This window comes from Dasypus novemcinctus, chromosome Y (genome assembly GCF_030445035.2).
Source record: "Dasypus novemcinctus isolate mDasNov1 chromosome Y, mDasNov1.1.hap2, whole genome shotgun sequence".
In the NCBI taxonomy this organism is placed as follows: Eukaryota; Metazoa; Chordata; class Mammalia; order Cingulata; family Dasypodidae; genus Dasypus; species Dasypus novemcinctus.
The window spans coordinates 3529493-3551066 of NC_092216.1; the positions used below are offsets into that span (position 1 = coordinate 3529493).

The following is a 21574-nucleotide window of genomic DNA, read 5'->3' on the forward strand; positions in this document are numbered from 1 at the left end:
TTAAATCTGCAATTGTCATCAAGGCTCAGGCAGTATGGTTCCCTGAGAAGAGTAAAATTTTGCTTGAGACTTCTAAACCGCTTTCTTAAACATATATTTATATTTTTCTCGTCTACATTTACCTTTCAGTAAATCCTTGTCTTATTCCTGAGAGTTAGTGCATTATGAAAAAGGAGAAAAATGCATGAGTAAAAGAACAGAAAATCCAGAGGAACTTTGAAGAGAGACTAGAAGGAATACTCACATTTAATTAATATGCAAGGGAATTCCTTTACACAGATGTCAGTGGATGTCAACGGAAGAGATCCACGTGGCATAGCGAAATCGTCAGGAAACAATTTAGCAGCTGCCCCACATGGTATTTCCTTTCTGTGCACATGCAAGTGGAGGATGTGTGTACGTTTAATGAATTAGGTCACCCCTCAACATATTTTTTTATGTATTTATAGCTCGCTGACTCTTAAAAGGCCCCCCATAAGCTTCAATAATTTGAAAATTAATTTCTGCAGTGGAAGCACATTTTTTAAATTGGATTCACAAGAAGCTACTTCATCTGGAGACCAGGTGTGTAGGAAAGCAACTATGCTTGAACATCAATTATTCCAGCTGAGATGGCTTTGGGTTGTCCTATTAATTGTATAGTCTAGCAGGAATATAGAGAAGAAATGAGTAACACAAGCTGGCATGCAACACCTGACTATAAATTATAAAATGGCACAGTGGGAACAGGAGAGTTTCCTTCTAGATGTACCCAAGAAGTCTGTGGAGAGGGAGACACATTTATGCCCAACACTGAAGAACAGGTTTTATTTGTCCACAAACAAATGGGGACTCAACAGTGAGTAAATTTACAGAGCAAGGAGCCAAGGCAGGAGGCAGGTACATGGGCACACACGGCACTTGAGTGTCGGGAAGGGTGGATTTATTAGTCAGCCAAAGGGATGCTGATGCAGAGTAATAGATCTCTGTTGGCTTTTATAAAGGGTCTTTATTTGGGGTAGAAGCTCACAGTCATAAGGCCCTTAAGAGTCCAACAAAGGTACCATAAGAAGTACTTCCTCACCCAAAGTCACTGGCCACGTGTTGAAGCAAGATGGCGGGCAACGTCTGTGATGGTTCAGCCTTCCTCCTTCCTCTTAAGACTCCGTGGGTCCAACTTCTTCTGATCCCAGCTGTATGCTCATCTCTCTTCCTGGGGCTAATATCTTTCTGGGCTCAGCTGCTCTGTTCTCTTCACAAGGTCAGCTGTAAACTCTCAGGCAGTTGGGCTCATCTCTCTTTCCGGGGCCTCTGCCGTGTCTATGGAGCTGTCTCTCTTCTTCTGTGTATCTTTTCTGTGTATCTACCTCTGTGTTCTTGATTGAGCATCCTTTTATATAGTCCACCAAGGGGGAAGGGACTCAATCCTGCATGCCCTAATGATGTGGTAGAAACAAAATCCTAATCTTGATTTTATAAAGTAGAAGTGAAACCTCTCAATTTAATACAATCAAAAGAGTATCATGCCCAGAGAAACATGCCAGTTTACAAACATAATCAATATCTCCTTTTGGAATTCATAAATAATATAAAATTGCCACAGTGGGTTACTTGAAAACAGGTGGGAATTGTATGAAAGTATTTTCTTCTGAGGCTTTGACCATTAGAACTAAGAAGTGCAGACTTAAATCTGGTAAAAACAGGATCCCATTGAAGATGACTGATCACAGCTTTACACAACTATGTGAAAGTCTAAAAAATAATAATAATCTCTTTTACAATGCTTCTCAAACCTAATATCTTTTTTTCAGGAGATACTGGGAATTGAATCCAGAACATTATATATGTGAAGCAGGCTCTCAACCACTGAGCTATACCCACACCACCTAATATATTTTTAAAATATCAGTTCTGCACTCAAGGTTAACATATGTGGGAAGGATTTTTGCTGAGTTTTGTTTGGTGTTTTGACCTCCTTGGGGATCAATCTTGAACCGTAAAACATCGTCAAAAGGTAGATCATGGCACATCCAAGCCCCAAATAGAAGCTTTGAGTGAGTGTCACCACTGTGATTCTGTGCTCTTCAAATCATTTTAGGATTCATATATATATTCCTAGACAGAATTAAGGAAAATAGAATTTGCCTCAGATTCTCTCCAGTCCTATTCTTACGTAAAGGTAGGTAAAAAATATTTGATTCTAAAATGTTTAGGCAAACCAAATTTCCAGTGAGTTATCTCTAATTCACATCCATGCTGATTTTAGTAAAAGTTGCCCACAGACATTCAGGGGGCTTGACCAACTGCTGGCTAAGTTGCCTTCCAGTTCTGTGGGTCTATGAGTCAATGGAATCATGCTAAAATTGTGGGCTGCTAAAAATTGTATCTTGTATTGGATGTTGCATGTTTTGAGTTTGTAGAAACCAGAAACCACAGCATGTTCTCAGTGAGCTGGGAAGGACTCATGCCAATATGCCCTGGTTCTTATTTCCTTTTGATTTAATGTAGACTCTCATGTGCTAGTATTTCAAAAATTCAAGTTGAAAGGTTTAGCTCATCATATATCAAATAAGAGCTATAAGAAAAAAAAAAGAAAGGAAATGTTAAAGGGAAGCAATGCTGTTCCAAACATATCTCCTTCCTACAATCATAGAAGCACATTTCCCCTCAATTTTTATTGCTTTTTAAAAAACATACCTAATATATATTCTTGGGTAGATTGCAGGTTAATTATTTCCATCCCCAGATGCAAACTCTATAGTATTAGGAGTGCAGAAGCCCAATTCATAGAGGCTGCATAATATCAAAAGATGTAAAAACTGCACTTTGAGAATTTATGGATTTTTTCCATCTCCTAAACCATACCATTGGCAATGGATATATCACACTACAGTAAAAACTGCCTCTTATAATACAAGAGTGAATTTTACTTTTAGTATTTAAAAGATCTAACTGTGCACATTTCTCTCCGCAGGTTAGAATCTACATTTTGAGATTTCCCAGGATGGCAAGCCTACGAGATTTGTTGTTTATTTGGCTATGTGTGCGTGTGATATTTGGAGTGTCCTACAGAATTACTTGGAATGTTGGTATTGCAAATGGTGGAGAAACAGATGGTGTTACTCAAGCCATTAAAAAAAAACAGAACAATAAAAAAGCTACAAAGAGCACAAGAGAAAAAGCAGGAGAATGTTTGAAATCGGCCTCAGATACTGGGTCTTTCTGGTTTAATGTGTCCTTTGGATTTTTTCAAGACCAGTTTATAATAAAGTGAGAAAGATGCATTTCTCTGACCTAAACACACCCAGGCTTTGCAAACTAATGACCATCTGCCCAATGGTTTGCAAGGGACAGCTGTTTGAGACAGCTGTTTACAGTTATAAAGACATCAACTGTATTTACATGCTATGTGATCATTTTCCTAAGGATCCATTCCTGGAACTTATTTTCTCAAGGTTAGGGGCCAGTCATTATTTTAATATCCCAGCCCACAGAGCACAAAATTGGACATGCAAAATTACATTTATATTGTGATCAGTTGGGAGCAAAGAAGAGTATTCTTTCAAAAGTTATTTACCTTCATTCTCTCTTTAGCAAATCATATTTGTTGAAGTAGTTTTTCCCTCTTGTTTTCATTAACATTAGCGACTTTTACCCAGAAGGATCTCTTCAGAAATGTGTCTCATTTTCTTTTGAGCCCAAGCGTGAAATGGAATCTTTTCCAATTCATTTTGTTTGTTATGTTCTTTTCAAGAAATCGCTTTTTCTAAGTTAATTAAGAGACAATTATTTATTGATGGGCAAAATGTGGAATAAAAGCAAACATAAAAGTCCTTATAATTTACACTACAAATAGGGAGACATTTGTATAAAAATATGAACTGACTTCTAGGTAAATAGGAATGTGAGGCTGGGCATGCGAGTTGACAAATCCCCAGTGAGAACCTGTATCGTTTGTGTAGAATGCAGTACCCTTACCAAAAGGTCAGTGGATTTGTGCCATTTGTAATTTGGAAGGGAGTGCCCAAATGAAGGTGATATAAAGAGGTAAACTGCAAACCATCTTCCCCCATCCAAAAGAGAAGTAATCTAGGAAGGAAAGAGATTAGAAGAGAGAAGGGAAATAGATTCCCATTAATGGGTGGGAGAGGCTCAGACAGGTAGTCAGAGCTGGACAACTGGCATACCATTGCACTTTCCTAGAGATATATGCCTCAAATAGACAACTGGTATACCATAGTACTTTCTAATGATGTGTGCCTCAAACAGTGGGGCCACCACATAACAAAGACCACCCCAGCTAAGCTTCCTCTTCAAGCAGTTCTGTAAGCCAAGGTAGAATTCTGCCTATGGAAAAAGGGAGAGGCACAACATAGTGTTTGTAAATAGCCATACTATTATATGAATATGACAGTAGTTTGAAGGAAAAATCTTAGGTCCTGTATATTACTGAAAAGAAAGCTAAAAAATATAATATGGGGCTGTATAGCAGAGTAAAACCATATGTGATAAATATGGGTCAAATTGCATATATAAGACCATTTTTCTTTGAAATAGGGAAAATGTGCATAATACTACAAGATGTAACTATCAGACAAAAAATAATGCTAAGTGAAAGAAACCAGACACAAAGTACTACATATTTTATGATTCCATTTATATAAATATAAATATAAATCAATTTATAAAGATGAAATTAGACTAGTGGTTATGTAGGGATGTGGAAGGATAGAGGGATTGAGAGGACTCTAAGGGATATGGAGTTTTTCTTTTTGGAGTAAAGAAATTTTTCTAAAATTTTTGTGGTGATGAATGCACAACATTGTGATTATACTAAAAACTATTGATTATTTGCTTTGGATAGATTGTATGGCATGTGAATATTTCTTAATAAAACTCCTTAAAAAAACAAATAAATGTGCAAGAATAGCCAGAAATAACAGCTATGTATGGCAGGGGAAGCATAGAGAGATTGAGAATTGAAGAATTTTCTTGTTTGTTTATCTGTTTTTTTTGTTTGTTTATTATTGAAATAATGAAAATGCTCTAATCATGATTGAAATGATGAATGCACAACTATTTGGTTATACCAAAAACCATTATTGTACACTTTGGATGAACTGTATGCTTTATTAATGAGCATCAATAAAATTTTTTTTTTTTTTACCGAAAAAAAAAGAGGAGGAAGAGAGGGACACCTGAAAAAAAAGAGGAAAGGGCTATCTCTGAAGTAGATCTATTGCATAAGGATGAGAAATACAGTAAACTCAAAACCTAGGATGTAGATTTGAAAAATCAAGGTTCATGAAGATTACTTCCTGTGAAATATCAAATCAGTGAAGTGGAGGACAAACTTGGGAAATTTCAGACTCAGAAGGAAAGTTTAACATGATGAAAACGGTGAGAGATTTGTTTTGCCGTTCTTTGTTTTTCTTATAACATGGAGAGGAGAGCAAGCCAACCCACACAGAAGGAATCAACCAAGAAGACAAGGATGCCAACCAAAAGAAATCCCAAAAGAAATAGTAGAAGAAAACTTCTCTGAGAAGGCAAAAGACTGGAGTCAACAGATCAAATGGGGCCTCCCCGAATTCAAAGACTAAGCAAATACATACTCAATTATTTCTAAACTTTAATTCAAATGACAAATTACAAATGGCATCACTCTCATGGAAGGGCAAGAGGCATAATATATTTTAAATTGTAAAATAATAAGCTAGGTCTAATATACAAGGTTATATGGGTACAATTTGGGTGGTGGGTGGGAGTATTGGGGTTTACATACTCCAGCACCTGCAGGGCCCAGTAAGTACCTCAAGGGTGAGGCACATCGGGTCAAGAAACTGAATGTCTAATGGCAAAAACCTGGACATGCTGTCCATATCACACTGAATCTGCTCCTACTTGGAGTTGCCATACTCTGATGCTATCCCAGGTACGGTAATTTTTTCAAAATGGAAACCACCCAAAATAAAAACTCTATAATTAAAATATTTTATTAATTAGTATAAAAGAAACAATTGCAAACCATAGAAACAGGCTGGCAAGTTCTGCTTCAACCCCAGACTGTTGGACTGTACCCTCTGTCTTTGCCCAAGACAAGGAGATGTTCAGCCCTCCCCCAATGCCACCCCACACCTTGCCCTTTTTCTTCTTTTTTTGAGGGGTTGCACCATATTTTTTTGCCTGTCTTGCAATATTTTATATAAAATATTTTATATTTTATAATACTGCTGTCCTCTGGCTTCTTCCATTTGGATGCACATCTTCTGTCTGAGTTAATACAGTCCAGGACTTGGTAGTGAGTAGAATGAGAAGGAAAGGTAAAATATACCTTGTATCCCAGTTCTCTCATTTAGGCAATGCATCTAAAAGGAGCAAAACTGCTCTGCCTCATAAAGTCGCAAGAATTTGAGAGTCATTTCTTGGCAACTCAGATGGCAGCAGTCCTGGAAAGGAGCGAAGGGATTTTTATAAACAAAGGGGCCTCATTCAGTGCTGAGTTGTCTCCTGGATGCTCACTGTATCCCTAACAAATGTTCAGCGATGTCCACAACACATGTGCCTTTGTGATGGGGAAGGAATGAAGAGCAAGAGGGGAGAGGATGGAGGCTCTGTCCACAGTTAATCTGAAGCAGAAAAGACATGGGATGGAAAGAGGCAGTTGAGAATTGAGCCAAGAGCAGACATTTGAAGAAGACGAGTCTTGGAGCATATAAATGCCAACCCCGTTCCTTTCTGCTTGTTGACCCTTTGACATATCCAGATGTTTTCAGAAATGTTGGGAAGTGTACCAAAAGTCGCTGCTGACATGAAATTAAGTTATCCAGTTTGGGTTGGAAAAGGAAAGGTGACCTCGAACGTTGGGAGGACTTGGAGCACCCAGACAACCTTCTTAAATGCAACTTGGATAACCCCCCTTCTTGGGCTCTGCTAGATGGCTTAGAATAAAACCCCAAGACTTTCCTAAGATACCCAAGACCCTGCCAGAGCTGGATGCTGCCTGCCTTTTCAGCTGTCCACCTTTTTAGCCTTTCTCTCAGTTGGTGGTCCTCAGCCCAGGCAATTGTTCCCTCCTCAAAGGGGACATCTGGCAATTCTGGGGACATTTTGGTTGTCAGAAATGGGGGTGGGGAGGGTGTCCTGGCTTCAAGAGAGGGTAGAAGCCAGGGATTCTGCCAAACATTTTACAATGCCCAACAAGGAATAATCCAGCCTTGTATGTCTGTGTTGTGAAGGTAGAAACATCCTGACCTAAACCCACGCTTCCTCCTTTTTTTCCCCAAGATCTGCTCATTTACCTGGTTAAATTTTGGTTATTCACCTTTATTCATAGTTCTTCTTCTTTGGATGCCAGTACCAAGAATTGAGCTCAATGTCCCTCTAATTCTCAACCACAGCAAGACCCTTCTCTTCTCAGTGTACTTCTACACCCTTCACCCCGATCCTCTTTCCTTCCAAGCACACCAGAGGCACCCTGTGTAATCTGTCTGACATATGTCCTTCTCTGTGCCTGTAAAATGAGCTGAGTTGCTTTTTCAGGATGTGTTTTTCATTTACATAAATAGTATTGCATGGGCTATCAATCTCATCCCATTTCTTAACAGTTTTTCACTCAACAAGATGTTTTTAATACTTAATTGCGGTGGCTTGCTCGGTTGGTAGAGGTGGGGTCTGGCTGCGGACGAGGGGTCGGTCCAGCTTAGGACGAGGGGTCGGTCCCGCTTGGGACGAGGGGTCGGTCCGGCAGCAGACGAGGGGTCGGTCTCACAGGGGTTGCGCGGTTCGGCTGACGGGGTCGCCCGGCGAAGCCGGCAACGAAGGGGTCGCCCGGAGAAGCAGGCGACGAACTGGGGACAAGGGAGGCCAGGCCCTTGTCAGGGGCTCTCAGGACTGGAGGGCGCACAGCAGAAGAACTACCGTGGAGACAAGGTAAACACGCAAGTCCACTCTACCGAGGGAGAGGCAACAGTTTTATAGGGGCTGGGGAAGGCTGATTGGTCGAAGCCATGCCCTGTTCTGATTGGTTGCCGGAGAAAGGTCAGTGGGAGGTACTGGACGGGGGAGGGGTGGTGATTAGGGATTTGCTGTCGCTGTTGCTGGGGGAAGTGGCAGGGTTTAGGGATTGGTGGCTGCTGTTGCTGGGGGAAGGGGCAGGGTCCAGGGATTGGTAGCTGCTGTTGCTGGGGTGGAGGGCAGATTTGAGTTTCCCGCCCACGCCTGGCTGTTGCTGCTGTCGGGGGGAGGGAAAAGGGCAGACTGGATTTTTCCGCCCACGCCTGGCTGTTGCTGCTGTCAGGGGAGGGGAAAAGGGCAGACTGGAATTTTCCGCCCTGCACCTGCGCAGGGAGAAAGAAGAAGAAGGGTGCCGCCCCACAGGCATCGTGTGGCGCCATCCGGGAGGAGGGGTGGCCGCGGAAGCATGGCTGCCGAGAAGGGGAGACCCGAGGGCACTCTGCGCCCATGCCGAGCTCCCTTCAGGGGTGGCGGTGAGTCCGACCAGCCACCCTATTATGGGGGCAGCGGCTTGGCCTGCCGCGGCTGCTCCCCCGCCAGGCCAGCAAACCACACCTCAGCCCGAGGGGTGACCGCACTTAATCATAGTGCTGAATATCCAACTATTTTGCAAACTGTGCTGCTGTATAATCTGCCCATACCATGCATCCACTATTTTTAATGAGTTTATGAAGTGATGGCTATCTAAATGCACCTTAATTGGCCAAAGCTGTGTGAAACCTCCCGTGCACATTGCCTTCTACACTTGAGAATTTCTACCCAGAAGTGATATTGGTGGGTCAGGAGACATCCAGTTATTTAGCACAAACCTAAGGCTTGACGAGATTGCTGTCCCCAATGGGCAGAAAAGCTCCCTTCGTCCCATGCTCCTGAGATAATCCTGTATTTTACAGCTTTACATATTTTGCAATATGGATGGATACAAAAAAATGTGTCTTGTTCTTGCTTTAATTTCCAATATCAGAATATTAGTGAGATTAGGGTATTCTTCACTATTATCCCCACAAGAATCCCCTCTATATTCTAGATCATAATCCCCCCCCCTTTTTTTAATTTGGATATCACAAGTAATTCCTTGCACTTGGTCATTTATTGTTACCTTTGTCTGTGATTGCCCTTCACAGAACAGAGAGCTGTAATTTTTTTTTGTCTTTATATATTTTTTAATGTTACATTAAAAAAATATGAGGTCCCCATATACCCCCCACCCCCCTCACCCCACTCCTCCCCCCATAACAACAACCTCCTTCTTCATCATGAGACATTCATTGCATTTGGTGAATACTTCTCTGAGCACTGCTGCACCTCATGGTCAATGGTCCACATCATAGCCCACACTCTCCCACAGTCCACCTAGTGGGCCATGGGAGGACATACAGTGTCCAGTAACTGTCCCTGCAGCACCACCCAGGACAACTCCAAGTCCTGAATGGAGAGCTATAATTTTGATGTGGTAAAATTCTTCTATTTTTTTTTATCTCATGGCGTGTGCTTTGAGAATCATGTTTAAGAATTTTTTGGCTCAGTCCCGGTCCTTCATTACCTTTTACTGTCTTTATGATTTGGTCTTCAATAGTTGTCTTCAGTACATGTAGGAATCATTTCTCTGATGTCTAAAGTATAGATCCAGCTTTGTCTTACTTCATATAATGAACGAGAATTCTCAGCACCATTTTTTAAACATTTATTCTTTTTCTCCATTGTTGTGTGATGATGTCCTATTTCTCAAACATTAAAAGCCCTTGCAGAGACTGTGCTTATTCTGGGAACTCCATTCTGTTCCATTTTTTTAATTGCCAGTATCTTAAATTGTCCCCAGTTTCATAAATTTGATTTTCGACTAGATCTTTTAGGTATGCCTTAAAATCTGTGTAACAAATAACCACACTGCCTTTTTCCCTTTCCCAAGTGACTTAGTTCTTCTTAGTTGATTTGTTTTATGTGTCTTTTAGAAATAATTTAATAAGTTTTTCAAAATGTTAACATTTTAACTGGTAGCATATCAAATTATACTTTCATTTGCAAGAGAATTCTCTTTATCTTAACCTGGTTCCCTCAAAATCAGGGTGTTAGGGATTGAATTGTGTCTCCCCAAATAGATATGCACAAATCTCAAGCTCTGGTTCTTTGAGTGAGTGTGACCCTTTTGTAAACAGGATCTTTGAAGATGAAAGTGTGATTAACTAGAATGAGGCCAAATTGGAGAAGGGTGGGTCTGAATCCGATATGACTGGTCCTCAGAAGAAGCAGAAATTTGGACATGTCAGGAGGAGAGGTTCTGGGAAAGAAAGAGAGCTAGCCATGTGACAGAGGCAGGGATTGACCTATGGCTTGCCACAAGCCACCAGCAGAATGCTACCTTGCAGAGGAGGTGTGGCCCTGCAGGCATTTTGATTTTAAAAAATGATAGAGAATTTTATTCTAATCCTTCTGTGATAGAGACTTCTGGACGCAAAGATTTGAGGCAGGATCCTGAGCCCAATGGGATCATCAAAAAAGATAGGCCAAGTATGGCGGTGGAGGTCCATTACCGTAGTGGTGTCACCCCTTCCCCACCTACATGGTTCATATCTCCTCTGCATGACTCAGCACTTTTTCCCACCTGTTCTTTCATGTGCAAGTATCCACCTCCAACACAAAACTCACTCTATCTCTAATATTCCCTGTATTAGTCAGACAAAGGGGTGCTGGTGCCAAGTATCAGAACTCTGTTGGTTTTTATAAAGGGTATTTATTTAGGGTAGAAGTTTACAATGACCAGCCCCTAAAGAGTCTAACTCAAAGTACCATAAAAGGTACTTTCTCACCCAAAGTCTGCTACCATGTGTTGACACAAAATGGCAGACAATGTCTGTGAGTGTTCAGCTTTCCTCCTTCCTCTTAGGGCTCTGTGGTCCCAGCTTCTTCCAATCTCAGCTGTAGGCTGGCATAAGGTTCATCTCTTTCCCCAGGACTAGTTTCTTTCCAGGCTCAGCTTCTCCGTTCTCTTCAGGTCAGCTGTTGACTGTCAGGCTCATCTCTCTTCCTGGGGCCATGTCTATGGAGCACTCTCTCTACCTGCATATCTACTTGTGTGTCTCTACTTCTGTGTGGCAGTCTGTTTTATCTCCACCAAGAGAGTGGGGCCCAATCCTGCATGCCCTAATGATGTGGTCAAATAAAAGCCCTAATCTTGATTTAACAAAATAAACCTCCAAATCTAATACAATCTAAAATGCCCAAAGGATCAGACCAGTTTACAAACAACATCAAATATCTATTTTTGGAATTCATAAACAATATGAAGTTGTTCCACTCCCTGCTTTAGTTTCTTTGGCTGTTTAAGCAAATGCCATGCAATGGGTTGGCTTAACAAATGGAAATTTGTGAGCTCATGGTTTTGAGGCTAGGAGAAGTCCAAATCAAGGGAACATTAAGGTGATGCTTTCATCCTGAAGTTTTGGGGCTGGCTGCTGATAATCCTTGGTCTTGAGCTCTTCTGTCACATGGCAATGCATATGGCGGCCTCTCCTGGCCTCTCCCTTCTTTTACAAGTTCCATTGACCTTCAGCTTCTTGCTTCCCATGAATTTTTCTCTATCTTTCTGAATTTTATTCTGCTGATAAAGGACCCATCTTGGTTGCAGTTACTTTAACTGAAGTCACCTCATCAAAAGGTCTTATTACAATGAGTTCACATCCACAGAAATGGAATACGTTCAAGAATATGTATTTTTGGGTGTACGTAGCACCAACACACCACACTCCAAACTATAGAATCATCTATTTTTTAATTTTTGAGTTTATATATATATATATACACATACAATTCAGTGGTATAAATTACTTTTACAATGTTGTTATACCATCACCACCATTCATTACCAAAACTTTTCATCACTCCAAAAATAGATTCTGGACTCACTGAGCAATAACTCTCCAAACTCCTTCACTCAGCCCCTAGTAACCTCGAATCTACTTTCTGTTTCTATGAATTTACTCATACTAGATATTTTATATCAGTGAACTTGTACAATAGCCATGCCCTTTGCCTCATTTCACTTGACTTAATGTTTTGAAGGTTCATCCGTATCAGAACTTCATTCCTTTTTACTGCTAAGTAAAATTCCTTTGGGGAAGTGGATGTGGCTCAACTGATAGATAGTTTGCCTACCATATAGGAGGCCCAGGGTTCAAACCCAGGGTTCTTGATTCGTGTGGTGAGCTGGCCCATGCACAGTGCTGCCATATGCAAGGAGTGCCGTGCCACATTGGGGTGTCCCCCATGTAGGGGAGCCCCACGCACAAGGAGTGTACCCTGCAAGGAGAGCCACCCCGTGTGAAAAAAGCACAACCCACCCAGGAGTGGTGCCACACACACAGAGAACTGACACAGCAAGATGATGCAACAAAAAGAGAGAGATTCCCGGTGCTGCCAAGCATGCAAGGAGACACAGAAGAACACACAGTGAATGAAAACAAGAGCGCAGACAATGGGGGTGAGGGGAAGAGAAATAAATAAAATAAATCTTTTAAAAATTCCTTTATAGGGCTGGAACACATTTTGTTTGTCCATTCACCCACTGATAGACAGATGGAATGTTTCCACCTTTTGGCTATTGTGAATAATGCCAAATAATGAACATTGGTATACAAGGATCTGTCAGAGTCCCTGCTTTCAATTTATCAGCTCATCTTTTAATGTTCACTTCATCTCCTTCTTGCCTCTTCGACCCACGTAGACTGACCTCACCATAGCTTCCTTCTGGCTCTAAGGTTCATTGTCTGCTTGCAAATCAAGTATCATGATGCAAATATTCTAGAACTTGGTGTTCTGTGGTTCAAAATTAACATATGTCTAAGGTAGCCCAAAGGAAGATTTATATGTTATCACTAGTTCAAACTTCCTTTATTTAATTGAAACCATTTTTGTGTGTCTGAGCCCCAAAGACCAGCTGGCTCCATGGTAAGGTGCCCGAGTAATAGAAGGTCTCTGTCATCAGCTATGGTTCCCATCACTCTGGTGAGGGATTCTGGTATGTCAGTTCCTCTCCAAATTTAACATAGGTCATCATGTGCTGAAAGAACTTTGATACAAGTATTGAACCTGCCCCCAAATGCAAAGTCTTAATGTTCAAAACGCTAGTAAGTTTCACAACTTGTGTTTCACAAGTTGATGGGAAAGTTCCTTCTGCAACTTACATGAAGTCTGGCAGTGTCTGATTTAATCATTGCTATTTCAACAACATCCTGTATGCTTTTTCCTCCCTGCCTTTCTGTTATTCCAGGGCAGGAGGTGGGGCAAGGGACAATGTGCTTGTCTTCTCTCTTTTCTAGAATTGCAACAAAAATTCATTTGCCATAAAAGTGATGTGGATTTGGAGTAGGTGTAGCCTGGTGGTTGGGCACCTGCTTCACATTATGAGGTCCAGGGTTCAATCCCTGGTACCTCCTTAAACAAAAAAAAAAGGGATGTGGATTTGCACCCTTTTTTATTTGTTGCAACTATACTATCTGCCAAGCACATTTCTCGTGTATTTTTTCACATACTGTAGGAACTGCTTCTCATTGCTTGCAGAATACATTGGCAGCTACCACGCTAGGTGCTCATCTCTGGAAGAAACTTTATTTAACGCTTGTGTAGCTCCATCTTTTTGGCTACACTTACAGTAAATCCAGATATTTGCTTCCAAATTCATGGTTTTACCAAAATAAAGTGTCATAGAAAATGGAATGCCATTGGACTTATTAATTCAAAACACTCTGCTTTGCCCAAAGAAATAAAGTCCATCTGTATAAATATTAGATGTGCAGGAAAGAAGCATTTACTTATTACTATAAAGCTTTTAAAGACACAGGAAAGTGAATCTTGGATTTATTTTTCTAAATTCGAGGATACTTAAATCCACTTAAACTGCACGCTGAGATGCAAGGATTTAAATATTTTTGAAATATAAAACTTTACTGAAATTGCACAGCCATGTCTTCTAGTAATGAATGTATCTAGTGCTAAAATAATCTAGAATAGCACATGTAGTATTTTATACTTGTAAAAAAAATGGCCAGAGAGACAAAAAAAAAAAAAAAAAGTATTTTTTTGGAAACAAATATTGGGTATCTGGTGTTTGCATACTTCTATCCTAGTCCAGGATAGAAATCCAAAATGAAATCAAAGATGTAGTTCTAACCCCATTCTCTTAAAATTTGTCCCTTGGTGAAAAAATATGAGTTTCAATATGGTTTTTTTCTCTTCAATTTTAGCAGCTTTGCTAAATTGGATGAAATCCAATCCAGAGAAGCATATTGCCTTGTTAGGAAAGATTCATTGGCCAACCTGGGTAGAATTACGTATGTTGCATTCTTTTGGCTATTTTCATTTTTCTGACAGTTCTCCCCATGTTAATGAAAGGGAGACTTGTTCTCTTATTTGTTACGATTTGTTTTCTTTATGTCAGTCCCATTTAGAGTTCTTTTTTTCTTTTATGGTAAAATCTTATGTAGAACAGTAGGTGATTATCTTCCACAACATTTTTGCAACAGTGTTCTTTATGTATGGTTGCCAATTTAGCAAATAAAAATACAGGGTGCCCACAAGTATAAGTATGTCCCCAATAGTCAGAGGGGCATACTTATACTAAAAGAATTATTTGTTGATTATAGGAAATTTAAATTTAATTGGGTGACACTTGACTGTCAGTGGGCCTGCCTTTGGGATATTTGCTCCCCAATGTAACAGAGTTAGACTCGTTTAAAATTCCCCTACATACGACTTTTCTGCCCCTTTATTTGGACCTGTACTCACTAAATCTGTGTCCCAGAGACTTAAATCTTCAGTCTGTTCATGAGCCCTGAATCTCAGCAGAGTTGCAGTCAACACCTACTGTCCAGTTCATTGGACTCGCCCAAGACAACTAACAAAAGAATGATGATGGACAATGCCCATCCCAAAAAACAGACTATCGACAGCTGCAAGCAAGACAGTTCCATCCATCTATCCCATGGGATCTAAGCCCCCTCTCAATTAGCATCAGAGTGCACATCACCATCTCAAGATCCTCAAGATTGAGGAACGAACAAACCGAAGTGGAGAATGCAACCGTGGACTAAAGTAGACATTATTATTATTCTAGTAATGGAAGAACTTGTATCGTTGATATAAAGGCAGTGGCCACCAGAGGTTCTGAGGGGAGGGAGAGGGAAAAAGAGGTGGAATACTTTGGGGACATTGGAACTGTCCTGCACGACTTGCAATGTCAGATAGAGGCTGTTACACATTTTGTCAAAACCTATAAAATTGTGCAGGGCAGAGTGTAAACCATAATGTAAACTATAGTCCATGGTTATTAGCAAGGTTTCAAAATGTGTTCATCAGTTGTAACAAATGTATCACACTAATGAAAGATGTTAATGGGGGAAAGTGTGGGGAGGGGGAGGAGTGAGGTATATGGGAATTCCCTGTTGTTGTTTTTAAAGATTTATTTTTTATTTATTTCTCTCCCCTTCCCCCTCACCCCCCAGTTTTCTGCTTTCTGTGTCCATTCGCTGTGCTTTCTTCTGTGTCCACTTGTATTCTTGTCAGTGGCACCAGAAATCTGTGTCTCTTTTTGTTGCATCATCTTGCTGCATCAGCTCTCTGTGTGTGCGGCCCTACTCCTGGGTAGGCTGTGCTTTTTTCCATGGGCCAGCTTCATCACACGCTTAGGAGGTCCTGGGTTTGAACATTGGACCTCCTGTGTAGTAGGTGGGTGTTCTATCCATTGAGCCAAATCCGCTTCTCTCCCTATCTTTTTGATGTAACAATTTTGCAATTTACAGCTTCTTTAAAAATAAAAAAATTAACTCAAAAAATAATTTGACCGAGTGCCTTTTTTTTTTCATTTTTTATTGTATTCTTTTAAAAATACATAGATCACAAAAAAAAGTGACATTAAAAAATGTAAGAGGGTCCGCTATACCCCACTCTCCACACCCCTCACTTTTCACACATCAACAGCCTCTTTCTTTAGTGTGGTATATTCATTGCATTTGGTGAATACATCTTGGAGCATGCTGCACAGCATGGATTATAGTTTGCATTGTAGTTTACACTCTCCCCCAGTCCATTCAGTGGGTTATGGCAGGATAGATAATGTCCACCATCTGTCCCTGCAATATCACTTAGGACAACACCAAGTCCCAAATACTTTGCCTTTGATGTGCTGAAACTATTACTGTTCTCCTTTTTGAAAGGTGGCGTATGGTATCATAATAATACCGTGTTGGCTTGGAGGAACTATTTAACCGTTGCATCCCTCAAGATACTTTTGGAAGCCAGATATCCTGTTCCGCTGAAGGTCTGCTTAATATTTTACCTCCACTCACCAACAGGAATCATTTGCTAATGGGGTACCTGCAGCATTAAAAGTCCATGCCAATCATTTGTAACTCAACATATGCTCTCTTGAAATGTCATTTTGAAATGACTTTTACCACTTTAAGTCTCCCTGGAATGGAGCCCACAGAAAACAGAATGAGTAACAGCAACAATAAAATAAAACCTCGTTTGCATCCTCACGTGGCCACCCCATGTGTTGGCTTTGAAGGGATGGATTTTGTTCATGCTGTCTTCCTGCTTCTTATTTTTTTTTTTTTTAAAGATTTATTTTTATTTATTTAATTCCCCTCCCCTCCCCCGGTTGTCTGTTCTCTGTGTCTTTTTGCTGCATCTTGTTTCTTTGTCCGCTTCTGTTGTCGTCAGCGGCACTGGGAAGTGTGGGCGGCGCCATTCCTGGGCAGGCTGCTCCCTCCTTCGCGCTGGGCGGCTCTCCTTATGGGTGCACTCCTTGCGCGTGGGGCTCCCCTACGCGGGGGACACCCCTGTGTGGCAGGGCACTCCTTGCGCGCATCAGCACTGCGCATGGGCCAGCTCCACACGGGTCAAGGAGGCCCAGGGTTTGAACCGCGGGCCTCCCATGTGGTAGACGGACGCCCTAACCACTGGGCCAAAGTCTGTTTCCCTCTTCCTGCTTCTTATTGAGCAACTTCTTAGCAGCTCCTCTGAGCTCTTGCTCCCACAGTGGCCTCCAAGCACCACCAATGGAATCAAACAGATGAGAATGTTAAAAGTTGCTACATTCAGTTTCTACGTTCCTCTGTGGCGGGGACCAAGGAAGTTACGGGTGCGTGTGGTTGCGTAGGCGAATCGGACACCAGGAGGGCATTAAGTGGCCATGCCCCTTCCAGAGTTGGGGTTAGACAATGGGGAGGGTGAACCTGGAGAGACCCTTGCTGGGCTCTGTCCGGTGCTCAAGCCATGGGCACTGGAAGAGAGCATGACCACCCCTGGCTCGCTCATTGGACCTACTTAGATGTGGACCTCAACTGGAGAGCACACCTGGAAACAGCACGCACCTGAGAAGCTTCTGGAGGGAGAAGTGAGAAGGAAGTTTTAAGACCAGCGCCTGGGCGGTAGTGCGTTCGGCCGCCATCGCTGCCCCTTCACAGCAGAGAACGACGATTTGAAGAACAAGAGTGGCCCATGGCCAGTTTAACCCGAGGCAGGAGAAAACAGAGTTGCATTAGTTGTTTTTAATGTTCCTCTTGGGTCAAAATGTAAGTTAAATTCCTTTCCATTTATGTTTGGGGGCAATGAAATAAATACGGTAGCTACTTCTAATGGGTTTTCTACCAGAAATGGTGAACATTGCTTTGGACATCGGAAGAGAACTCTTTAGAAAACTGTGGAACCTGCTGTGAGAAATAGCAGATTCTTGAATATTACGAGAGAGATGAGGCTGCTGTGTCCTGCTGGATATGCTTATATGGCATATTGTATCGATGCGCATCTGTGTGCTTACATTATGTGCTGAGGATATACTTGCTAACAGAAGAGACGCATTCTCTGATTTCATGAACTCTAAAAGCAGTGGGAAGGCTGATATTAAACAAAAATTGTAATTATAGGATGTATTAATGCTGTTGAAATTATTTATTTAGGTCCTGGTATCCCGGGATCCTGGGAACTCCTTCAATCAACTCGTGCCTGGCAAAAGTCAACACTCAGGAAATTAACTACAAAGACCTCTTAAGACTGGCTTTGCTCACGTTGTGTGTTCTTTTTACAATGAAGTATCTGGCCTCTGGGCTTGGTCTTCATTATTTATTCTTTTTATCCATTTTTCAAACCAATAAATAGGGGGAAAGGTAATTTCAGTTAGGAATGTGTTTTACCAAAGATGAATGCTACCCTTAAATGTTTTTAAAAGAGCTTAGGTTATTTAGTATGCTGTTCAATACTCTTTTGAAGTTATCTTAATTGCCTATAAATCACTCGTTAAATTTTCAATCAGACTTGCCTCAAGAGGTGCTTTATTGACCACATCCCTGATGCTAGATATCGTCACACATGAAATCCTACAACTCCTGGCTCTCAGTCGAGTAATATTAATTCAAAATGTGATTTCATATTTAGGACTTTTATATTTAAATACTGCCTTTCCTTTGTTTGAAGTAAGCATAGAATTCAGAATACACTGAAGTCCAAAGCAATGTCAATATTTAACTTAAATCACAGTCATGTTGTTTAAATGGTTTGAGACCATCGACATCTTTTTTAAGTCCTGTCATGGGATTGAAATGTATTTTCGATAAAAATGTTGTCTTCACCTGTCAGGATTTTCGAAAATAAATGAAAACATTTAAGTTATCAGATGTGCAGAAACCACCTTAGCATCCTAAAATAGATTCTAAAATTCTGTGACTTGAGGTATTTACAAAATAATGAACAGACCCTGCATCTGATATCTGGCAGGTCCTATTTTTAAAAAGAATCCACAAAAAACATGTAATGTTAATGAGTCTGTCATGGATGGACCAGAATCTTGGAGTAATCACCCCTGATAACCCTTAATTACCTGGTTATAGAACAAAATGTTTCAAATCTTGTACTTCCCTTTTGCTCGGAATCCATACATATTGGACCTGAATTCTTTGAATGACACCAATTTTCCAATTATTCTGATCCAAGAGAAGTCCTAAACTTACTTCTAAGAATTGTAATTTCTCCTTTTCTCGATTATTTTCTTTAGCACACGCAGTTATAATGCCCAACATATGCCTGTCTCCTAATGGCTATGAGAGAGAGAATAGAAAGTAGCATTCAGGAGGCGGACTTGGCCCAGTAGATAGGGCGTCTGTCTGCCACATGGGAGGTCCGCAGTTCAAACCCCAGGCCTCTTTGACCCGTGTGGAGCTGGCCCATGCGCAGTGCTCATGTGCACAAGGAGTGCCCTGCCACGCAGGGGTGTCCCCCGTGTAGGGGAGCCCCATGTGTAAGGAGTGTGCCCTGTAAGGAGAGCCGCCCAGCACGAAAGAAAGTGCAGTCTGCCCAGGAAAGGTGCCGCACACACGGAGAGCTGACACCACAAGATGATGCAACAAAAAGAAACACAGATTCCCGTGCTGTTGACAACAACAGAAGTGGACAAAGAAGACGACGCAGCAAATAGACACAGAGAACAGACAACCAGGGTGGGGGGTAAGGGGAGAGAAATAAATACATAAATCTTTTTAAAAAAAGAAAGTAGCATTCAGTCTAATTCTTCTATAACTGACTACACAAATGCGAAAAGTGAGTTCATACATTTATAGAATTCGCCCAATGTGCTATTACGCTAAGAGGAGGTCATAAATGGTGAAAAAAAGACTTGATAGCTCCCTTGAGGGATTTCCAGTCTTACGGGTGAAGCAGACAAAGACCCATCTACCCCAGCTCGAGGCAGCTCGGAATGAGCATGGACGAGACCAAGGCGAGCTGTTGGTCCACCCAAAGGAGAGGCTACTACGGGGATTGTCAGTGGGAAAGTCATCTATCCCGCTGGCCGTGGGTGAGTGGAGCTGCCGTTAGGATCCTGGACACCAAGAGAAGATAAAAATAGAGATGCCAAATCTGGCACTTATGGAGTATATTATATTTTTTTCAATTATGGGGGCCATATTTCATTTTAGCTTTGTCATCCAAACTCAAGAGAGGAAAAAGAATATATCAAAGGTTTCTCTTTACTGCCTCTCTCAGTTTCACTCAGCTGTGTTTTCTTTGCACTGTGTGTTTCTGGACTTTTTTTCTATGGGTTTGGAGCCATATAAGTATACCCAAAAATGTGTAGTTTCCCTGTGGGTGTAATTTTTTATTAAAAAGGAATCATACCATTCTACAACTTGTTTTTTCCACATATCTGGATGTCTTAGAAGCTCCCATGACACAAAACAGAGGCCTTTCACTGTTTTTAAGCTACCATATTATTCCACAGACTTGATGCACTCTAATTAATTTGAAATCCTCCCCCCGTAATTGTATGACCAGTTCTCTTACTTGGGTTATTATTTTTCAGTACCTTTAATACAGAAGATTAAAACAAACCAAATTATCCAATAAACTCACCACTCAGAAATTGCTGTCGTTATTTTAAAAATAATCACTGCATATACAAGGGAAGAAAACTTGTACGTTATGTCTTTATTATGTTATGCAAATATAAATCAATAAGATGATCAATAAAATGGGCAAATAATATAATCATTTCACATTAAAAAGCAACATGTAAAAAATAACATGTAATTGATCACTAGTTTCATTCATAAATTGTAAAGTGCAAATTAAAGTGAAGTATTGGGTTTTTTTTTACCTACACAATTAAAAAGCACAATTTAAAAGTATAATAATAATCATAACAAAGATCTGAGGAAAAGTTTTTTCTTAACTGCCGATTGAGTATAAATAAGAATGATTTTTTCTGGAGGTTAATTTACCAAATATGTCAGTTTGTCTCCCTTCCCACCCTGAGATGGCTCCCTTGTCTGTTTGCTCATTTTTTGCTCATTGTCTGCTCGTTGCTGCCTTTGGTTGTTGTTGTTCATTTGTCTGCTTGTTGTCTGTTTTTTCTTTAGGAAACACCAGGAACCACACCTGGGACCTTCCATGTGGGAGGAGGGCACTCAAGTGCTTGAACCATATCCAGTCCCTGCTCATTTGTTTTTTGCTCACTGTCTCCTCGGTGGTTGCTCATTGTCTGCTCCTTGGTTTTGACTGATGCCTTCTTTCTGTCTGCTCATTGTTTGTCTTCTTTGGGAGGCACCGGTGTGTATTAGTTCTCTAGGGAGACAGAATCAACAGGAGGTGTCTGTCAACAGTGTGAGATTTTATAAGGGTCTCTCACGTGACTGTGGGGATGCACAAGTCCAGATTCCACAGGCAGGCTGCAAACCAGGGGCTCTGATGAAAGTCCAATGAAGGCCCTTGATGAGTTTCTGGGAGATGTTGGCTGTCCAAAGATGAGTTGGGGAATTCTCTCTCAATGCTGAAATCACTTCCCCCTTTTAAGACATTCAACCGATTGGATAAAATATCCCTCATTCTTGATGGCAATCTCCCTACTGATGTAGAGATAACCAGCCATCTATACAGTAAACTCACTGGTGACTAAAGCCCATAAATGTCCTTGCATTACAATTAACCCAGTGCTTACTTGACCAAAAACGGGGCATCAGTACCTGTCTGAACTGACACATTAGCCTAGCCATCACAACCAGGATCCAACTCCGGGACCTCCCATGTGGTAGGTGGG

The 21574-nt window shown here is 41.1% G+C and overlaps 1 protein-coding gene across 1 annotated transcript in view; it reads right to left on the reverse strand.

Moving 5' to 3' along the window:
• Positions 1-20985: 20985 nt before the first annotated feature.
• The window catches only part of LOC139436094 (cAMP-dependent protein kinase catalytic subunit PRKX-like), a 124421-nt gene continuing 123832 nt past the window's right edge, over positions 20986-21574 (reverse strand). The window contains exon 9 of the mRNA XM_071213487.1: positions 20986-21102. The gene's annotated coding sequence lies outside the window, so the exon portion shown is untranslated. The remainder of the gene's footprint in view (positions 21103-21574) is intronic.